Source organism: Myotis brandtii, unplaced genomic scaffold (assembly GCF_000412655.1).
Source record: "Myotis brandtii unplaced genomic scaffold, ASM41265v1 scaffold68, whole genome shotgun sequence".
Taxonomy (NCBI): Eukaryota; Metazoa; Chordata; class Mammalia; order Chiroptera; family Vespertilionidae; genus Myotis; species Myotis brandtii.
In genome coordinates this window covers 3,943,913-3,952,756 of record NW_005370657.1, presented here as the reverse complement: position 1 = coordinate 3,952,756, position 8,844 = coordinate 3,943,913, and positions in this window count along the sequence as shown.

The window sequence follows — 8,844 nt, the reverse complement described above, 5'->3', positions numbered from 1 at the left end:
TTTTAATTGATTTCAGAGAGGAAGGGAGAGGGAAAGAGAGATAGAAACATCAATAATGAGAGCGAATCATTGATCAGCTGCCTCCTGCACGTCCCACACTGGGGATCGAGCCCGCAACCTGGGCATGTGCCCTGACGGTGACTTCCTGGTTCATAGGTCGACGCTCATCCACTGAGCCACACCGGCCAGGCCAGGTGTGTTTTCTATGCTGGCCTGCCTTCTCCTGCCAGACCCTCATGTGCGCTTAAGTCCTTTCTTCTGCATCGAACTGACTCCCCCCTGCCCGCCCTTCCTCCTCGAACAGTAAAGCGCAGCGGCTGGGCCACAGGGTCTGAGGTCAGACAGCCTGCAGCCCAGCCTCAGCTCTGCCTCGAGTTCCCTGTACCGCCCTGGGCGAGCCTCTCCGCACCTCCCCGTCCCCATCTGTAAAATGGAGTTCAGATGCAGGGTACCTGCCTCAGAGGGCTGCTGGGAAGATTAATGGGTTTTATGTGTGTAAAGCAGCTCATGTATTGTGAGCTCAAGTGTTAACTATTGTTCTTCCTTCCTTCCTTCCTTCCTGCTGGACATGGCACGGGCTGCTGGAGCCTTCCTTGGAAAGTTACATGCAGGAGGGAGCCAAGGGTGGGGGACGCACGACGAGGAAATGGCTTAGGTCAGCACTTACCCTCCCCTTGCCCGAGCTCAGCTGGAGGGGCTGGGGGCTCAGCGGTGCCCCCCTGGAGTCCATGTCCAGCCACACAACTTCGTGGGGTCTGGAGGGCAAGGCCATGTGCCCGTGGCTCGCACAAGGTCCGGCAGGGCGGGCACCATGAACACTGGCTGTCTGGACAAAATCATGAGCCGATGAATGGGGCGCTGGGGTGGGTGATGGGCAGGTGGGTGATCTCAGGGCGCAGGCGTGGGGGGTGGGGAAAGTGTGACAGGGTTCTCGGTGGGCCCCGGGGGCTCAGTCCCACCAGGATCCACTGAGCGACTGTGTGGAACATGCCTAGAGTTATCCCCCCAGCGACGGCCTCCATCGCTCACTGGGTGAGGGCCTCCTGGGGGACATCTCGGTGCTGGCATTTCTGGGTGTCCTGTGCGAAGCTGGGGAGCTCCTGTGGTACCGTGGACAGTTCCAGGCAGGGGAGTGGAGAGGTGGGAGCTGGGTGGGAGATGCCCCTGAGGTGGACGGTCACTGCCCAGCAGGGGGCCTCGGAGGTGGGCAGAGGAGACCTGGGCAGTGCATGAGCCGCACCTGCTCCAGGTACGTGTTGCAGGTACAAAGGCGTGAATGGACATGAAGGTGGACAGCACGTGGAGGGACATGTGGAGGTCGGTGAACTTTGTCTGGCTGGGCGCAGCGGGGACAGAGGCTGGTCAGCGGGGTGACTCTGAGGCCCACATGTTCCCTGTAGGACTTGTGGAAGTCACTGAGTTGTCAAAACTAGAAGGGCAGGAGGGGAGGCAGCAAAGGGCCATTCCAGGGCCCCTCAGCGCAAGGACTGATGTCAGGGACAAAGGCCAGAGCTTCGGACTGCGGCTCCTGGGTCCTGCCCTCCCTCACAGACACGCCTCTAGCGGGACTGGAGTGGCCGCTGGGGGTTGAAACCCAAGAAGAAGAACAAAATCGAGGGGCCTCCCCTATTCTACTTCTTCAGCCCCCTCTGTGCTACTCCTGGCCACACAGCCCAGATCCCCAAAGCCCTGCCCCTTCTCCCTCCCCACAAACCCTCTCCTTGACTTTGCTGTGCTGTTCCCTCTGCCTGAAATGCTCTTCCACTACCATCAGCCTGGACAATTCCTTTAGGAATCCACCAGGGCTCTGCTCGAGCGCCATCTCCTGCACCACGGCTTCGGGTCAAAGAGGCTCCCTGCCTCCCTCTGCTCCCTAGGGACTTCCCTGGACCCCAGATGTTACATCCATCTGGGCTTCTAATAATGCAGGTGCTGACACCTCTGTCCCCACCAGCACTGGGCTCCCAAGAACAAAGACCATGTCTGTGTCACAGTAGCATCCCTGGCCCCTGAGCCTGGCATTTCTCATCTGAGACACGGGGTGATGACAGCACCTACCTCACCACGTTGTTTGAGGTTGAGCTGATTTAATGTTTAAATTGCGCTCCTTTGAACGGTGCCTGGCATGAGGTAAACACTAGGCCAGTGTTAGCCATTGTTGTTCTCAGTGTGGTTCAGAATGGACTTCCTGCCATGTGCCAGCTGCTGCAGAGCGCCCACAGCTGCTCTGCGTCACCCCATCTTACAGATGAGGACACCGAGGTTCAGGAAGGGTCACGCAGCCAGAAAGGGGCAGAGCTGGGACTTGCATCTGAGTCCATTTGGCTGCAGCGCCTGTGTTCTCCCCACACTGTGTTGCCCCCGCTCCCTGTCCGTCCGTCTCTCAGTCCCTCTGTTTCTCTCTGCCTCTCCCCCACCCCAGTGCACTCCCTGCCCCAGAGGGGCTATGAGAGGCTGTCGAGAATAGTGGGTAAGTCATAGGCATTGATCGTGACAAATCTGGGTTCAAGTCCTAGTCTGCCACTTGCTGGCTGTGTGACTGTGCTGGGCCAGTGGCATCTGCTCCCCGAGCCTCAGTTTCCCCACCGTCTCCTGAGGACTTTGGGGACCCTCTCCAAAGGCAGGTTTGCGATGACGATGAAAAACCTTAAGCTTCAGGCTCCTCACTTGCACGGGCCCTGCCTCAATAAAGGTTCATTTTCTTAGGTGAATTTGTGATTCTTTTTTTCTTAAAGATGAGTCTCCAAAGTGTAAGTTCCCAGCCCCCCAGACCTGATCTGCCTGAGCCCTCTCTCAGATCCTTCTAGACCAGCGGTTCTCAACCTTCCTAATGCCGCGACCCTTTAATACAGTTCCTCATGTGGTGGTGACCCCCAACCATAAAATTATTTTCGTTGCTACTTCATAACTGTAATGTTGCTACTGTTATGAATCCTAATGTCTATATCTGATATGCAGGATGTATTTAGGCGACCCCTGTGAAAGGGTTGTTCGACCGCCAAAGGGGTCGCGACCCACAGGTTGAGAACCGCTGTTCTAGACAGACCACCCCTCCCCACAGCACAGAGGGGGCCCGGGCTGGGGAGGTGGAGGGACTCGGAGGTCACGCAGTCAGTCAGTGGCAGAGCTGGGCTGGAACCCGTCTCCCAGGTCGGACACCCGCTCCGAGTTCTGTGGCTGGTCTTCACCCCGAGTGTTTTAGGCCGTGACTCACACAATGACTTGGTGCCTCCGAAGGGGCCCAGGCACAGGGGCAGCTGTGGGTGGGGTGTCCAGGGATGGCTGCTAAAATAAGTAGCAGCTTCCTCTGAAATGCCGCTGCGGTCTGTGCAGAGGAAGGAAGTGGAGGCCGGAAACGGGAGGGGGCAGAGGGTGAGAGTGCTGAAACTGCTGCCAGCATCTCTGAGACCAAGCCGGGCAGCCCCCACCCACCCAGACACAGCAGCGGCCCCAGGCGGGGCACCGCAGGCCCAGCCAGAGGCCTCCTCTAGGCCGCTCTCGACCTGGCTCCTTTGCCCTCCCAAACACTCCCCACTCCACGACCACGTCTGGCCACTTCCTTTTGCCTGGAATGTTCTTCCCCACTTTTCCTCCTTTAAGAGGCAACACCAATATCACCTCTTCTGGGAAGCCTTCCCTGAGCACCCCCCAGCCACACACACACACACACACACACACACACACACACACGGGCAGGATTCAGTGCGCACAGACCCTTATCATAAATGGTATGTTCATGGTGACAGCTGGCACTCATCGAGCGCTGCGTGTTTACAGAGCGCCGGGTGCTCTGCATGGGTGATTTCATTGAATTCTTCTTACGAAAACATGATGTCGTGGTTCTACCGGTGGCTGCATTTTACAGATGAGTAAGTCACGTCAGAAGATAAGCAACTTCCTCCAGGTCACACCAGCAGCAAATGGCTGAGCCGGGAGTGGACCCCAAGTCTGACTGCACAGCTGAATCCTTTAGCCAGGTGCTGTCCTCTTAGATGAGGCTGTGAGCGGTGTCCCTGGGGTTGTACAACACCAAGGATGCTGCACTGGGAGGCTAATCCAGCTTAAGGTTCAGCCTTGTTACACCCTGGAGTAGCTGGGAGCTATCGAGTGCTCTAGGGGAGAGGAAGCCAGGTTGTAAAGAGGAAGCATTTCTGTGTAAATATTTCTGGTAAACTGTACGAAGAGCCCTCAGAAGTATCTCCAAGTCTTCCCTACCGTGTTGGATATTCTTTTCTCCTACCTGGGCTTCCTGTACATAAATCTGCCCCCTTAACCCAGCCATCCCTGTCAACTGTGAGATCCTCATGGGCAGAGAGCAAACTTTGGTTTCTTGTTACACTGGGAACTGCTTGGGACATAGGAGGCCAGGACAGATTTGTTGAATGAATGGATGGATGAAGATGGGTCCCTCCAAGGCCAGCAGTAAGTGTAAGAAGCATGAGTCCAGCTTGAAAATTCTACGTTGGTCTCCCCACATGCCAGCCTGGAGAGCTGCTGGGGGGGACTGACCACTTGGACAGGGTTTAGCTCAGGCCAGTGTCTGGCCAGGAGGCTCAGGACCCTTCCTGCCGCCCTGCTCTCCGCAGAGGCAGTGCTCCAGCCCCACAGGCCTGAGCCCTGAGCCCCAGTAGGGCCCACGGCCACCCTTCAAGGCCTTTCAAGCCCCCCAAGTAAGAGGCCTCTTTCTGTAGCTGCCTCAGGTCAGAGCCTTCTCCAGCGAAGGAGGAAGTGAAAGTGCCTGTGGGTGAGTCATCAAGGGGCCTGGGAGGGGCCTGGTGCCATTTTTTTGGGGGGGGGGGGGGGGGGGGGGGGGGGGAGCCAGAATGAGAGCTTCCCAGGGGACACCTGGGAGGACACCTGGGTGGGGAGGGCCGGAAGTCGCTGCCTGGCCCCTCCCCAGACACGGGGTCTTTAGCTTGGAGATGGGAAGTGGAGGAGACACCAGATAGAGACAGACAGGGGCCTCATGCCCCCCAACCCACTCAGCGCAGGGCTCTGATGCCATGGCAGCCAGCTGGCAGCGAGGAGTGCTAACCCCCGTGAGGCAGTTCTGTGCAGCGGTCAGAGGGGGCTCTGGATTGGAACCTCCCGACTTGGAGCCTCAGCTGTGCGCCTCACCAGCCGCACGGCTTCCCTCTCCGCACCCCGGACTTGCTCCTCTGTAAGTGGGGTGAAGAGGCCTGGCCCGTAGGATTCCTATGACCCAGTTCAATACTCTCACATGTGAGAAGTGCACAGAGGAGGGCCTGGTCCAAGGACACCCCAGTAAATGGGGACTATGCACCAGGCGGCATCTTGAAACACTAGGTTTCAGACGCAGGGAAGCGAATGCAGGGGCGGTTGCTCCAGGACAGAGGAGCTGAGAAACCAAATGGGGGGCGGGGGTGCCATCACCCAGAGATCAGCCACAGCAGGAAGCCGGTGGCACCCCCAGGCCTGAAGGCTACCAGGAGGAGGTGGCTTATCAGAGTGGGGCTCTCCAAGAGGACAGAGAATCCATATGACAGTGGAGGTGGGTCATGTGGGTCAAAGGAAAGAGTCTGGGGGGCAGGCAGAGAATGAAGGGGTGCAGACCTCAGTCATAGTTCCTTCCCAGTAGCGCCATCTTCAGGGACTCGCTTCACCTCTCAGAGCCTCAGTCTCCTCACTTGTCACCAGAAATAAAACGAACACCAAATAGTGGCAAACACGCCACGTACGTCCTCACACCCGGCCTGTGGAGCAGCTACTATCACTGTTACACCCACTTTGCAGATGAGGAAACCGAGGCACAGAAAGATCCAGTCACACACGCGGTAAGGGGCAAGGCAGACGTGAGCCAGGCCGCCGGGCTCTCAATCCCGCTCTCAACCCTTACACCAGGCTCCCCGGGTTTCCATCAACCGCTCTCTCCCCAGCCGGCCTCCCCGGTGAACGCCTTTCTCCTCGGAATCTTACCCAGGGCCCAGCTCTGGCACCCGGCACCTGACTCATCTCTTTCTCCCAGGCTCGGGGCCCCTGGCTCTGCCATTTCCCAGCTGCGGGGCCTGGGAGAAGCCACTTCCCTTCGGAAAGCCTCGGTTTCCTCGGCTCCAGCACAGGAAGCTGGGTTCCGACGTGGCCGGGCTGTGGCCCGGACATGAAGCCTCACTCGGGGAGCAGCAGTACTGGGAGATGCGGGGGGGGGGGGATTCCATTCAAAGCTTCTATCAGGAGTTAATCAAACCCACATGCTGGGACGGTGCCAAGCATTTCTTCGCTTTTCCCAGGTTCTCGGCCCGCAGAGGGCATCAGGGTGAGTGTGCTGGGCACTGTTCCTTTCCTTTCCCCGGCGCCTGCCCAGCTGCTGCAAACTGCTTTCCCAGGCTCCTCTGCCCGCCGGCGTCCTGCGAGGCTGGGCCAACGGGAAACACTGGCGGGGAGATGAGAGGGTAGGAGGAGGGGAGAGGCCAGGGTATGTCTCTCTGCTTAGCCGGGGGTGGGAGGGGTCATCTTCCCAGCACTGGCTGCTGTCCTTTGTGTCTTTGCACCTGCAGAACCACCTCTTCCCCTGCCACCACCTCCTATGTTTGTCTCTCTGGCCCCGGAGTCGGGCAGCTCCTGCCGTCGCCCACACCGGATCGCCTCACCTTTGCTGTTTGGCATTTCAGCTCTCTGTCTGCCATGGACCAACTCCCGGCATTGAGCGTCCTCCGTGTGGAATCCCTAGCACGGCTCTCACTGTTCTCTCCCTCCCTGCCTGGGTGCGCTCCATCCTGGGTCCTGGGCCCTGACTTTGTCACTTGGAAGCCTCCTGCGCCCTCACCCAGGGACCAAGGTAAACCCTATGCGTTCCTGGGCTCTCAGCTCCCCCATATTTGCATGTTTTGGGGGGTACTTACACAGGCCCCACAATGTAGGAGCAGCCAAGGGCTCTCCCAGCCCAACGTCACCCTCCAGTGCAGGTTGGAAATTGGGTCCCAGAATAGACTTGCTGGAACCGTGCAGAACCATTGGCGGCTGGTGGGATCCATAGGGGTGATGCATGTGATGCATGTGATGAGCCAGCACCAGGCCCCAGTGACGCATGTCCCACACCAGCATGTATATGAGTAGTCATGCTTTTACATACATTCACATGTATGTCACACATGTTTGCACACCGTCATACCCCCACAGAGACCATGGGCTCAGCAGTTGGGGCTCACACAGGCACAGATACATGAACTCCTAATGGCAGACATGCCTACACACACATACATGGATTTACACTCACAGGCACACCGATCAGTGCACACTCACAGTTACACACCTACACGTGCCCCCATGTGCACTCTATCACATGTACTCAGTCTGCTTCATAGTCCATAACAAGCATGCATGCAAACAGCTACCAGACACACACATCAGCTCGGCAAGGGGAGCACAGGTCACACCCTCACGGACTGGTGTTTACCCTCCCGCACCCACAGGGGACAGAACAGCATCCAGACATCCCTCCAGTGTCGCTCCCATGCAGGTGACCATGGGGCTGATCACAGCCAGGGCCACAGCTTCCCACAGCTTGTCACAGGTGCCACGGCCCACAGGCACACACACCGTCACACGCAGAGCCTTCCGTGGCGGTCCTCCTCCACCGTCCCCACAGCAGCCACGTGCTCTGACCCCTCTTGGTGGGACCTTCCTCAGGGAACCCCTAGCCACCTGGCTGCCCTTGGAACAAAATAGTACCCTGCCCACCCCCCACGCCAACCCCTAAGCTGGGTGCCCCGGGTCCCAGGGGAGGAATGAGGGCTGCCCAGAGCTCAGAGTCCTGGGGCCAAAGTCTTGTTTGCAGGCACCGAGCGGAAGTTGCACAACCTGCCCTCGCCGGCCGGGGTGACTCGGCTTATTGTCTCCGCTTCCCCTTGGCGGCAGGCCCAGGCCCAGGCCCGGCTTCTCTGCTCCGGGAGAAGGAAAGGCGGCGTCTCCTCTCTTCCCTGCCCTGGCAGCTGATGGCCAAAGGGGCCTCTATGGGTTCCCAGTGATGTGGGCCGCATGCCTGAGGCAGAGGTGCACAGCACTCAGCACCCACTTGTCCTCGCCCAGGTGGGAGCTGAAGCCCAGAAGAGGCCGGGGCCGGCCCGGGGTCACGCGGCAAACAGGAGGCGCAGGAGGGCTTGCACCCGGCCTCCACCTTCTTTCTAAACCTTCGTCACAAGAAAGATCACGCAGAAGCCCAATCATCCTAACGCAAATGAACAGAGAGGGGGACCCCAGCGTCTGTGAGTAGGGACCACCTTTCACCCTCCACGGCTGAGTTAGTTCATCAAAGGAACAGTTTGCCAAATCACCAACTCATGAGCTTATGAAGTTTCTAACCGTGTGTATGAGATGAATCGGCAAGGCCTTCGAGGGCCGTGGGAAGGCAGGGTCTGGGCCTTCAGAGCCTCTCCACCTCTGGACATGACCTCTGGGACGTGTGGCTTAGCCTGGGGCACAGTCCACTCTCCCTCGGGGTCTTTATTCCAGTTCCTTCTCGAGGCAGCATCAGGAAGGTGGGATAGAGACGAGGTGAACATCCCTGAAAATCCCAGAAATCTGAAGCTGTTATACCATTCCATGCTGCCGGCCTCCTTTCTCTCTCCTTTCCCCCTCATCCCTACCGTCTCACCTTTCTTCCTACCTGCCTTCCTTTCTCAGTTCATCCCGTTGAAAGTCTCTAGGTAGGTCCTGGGGGAGGGAGGGAGGGTATGGTGGCCCTTTCAAGGTCAGAGTTTAAGTTGGGTGGCACAGCAGCCAGGTGGGTCAGAGGACAGGTGTACACATGCAGGGGATGGAGCAGAGGAATAATCTACTGTGGACTCCCCAGCCCCTGCCCCAGCCCCAGCCCCGGCCCCAGCCCCA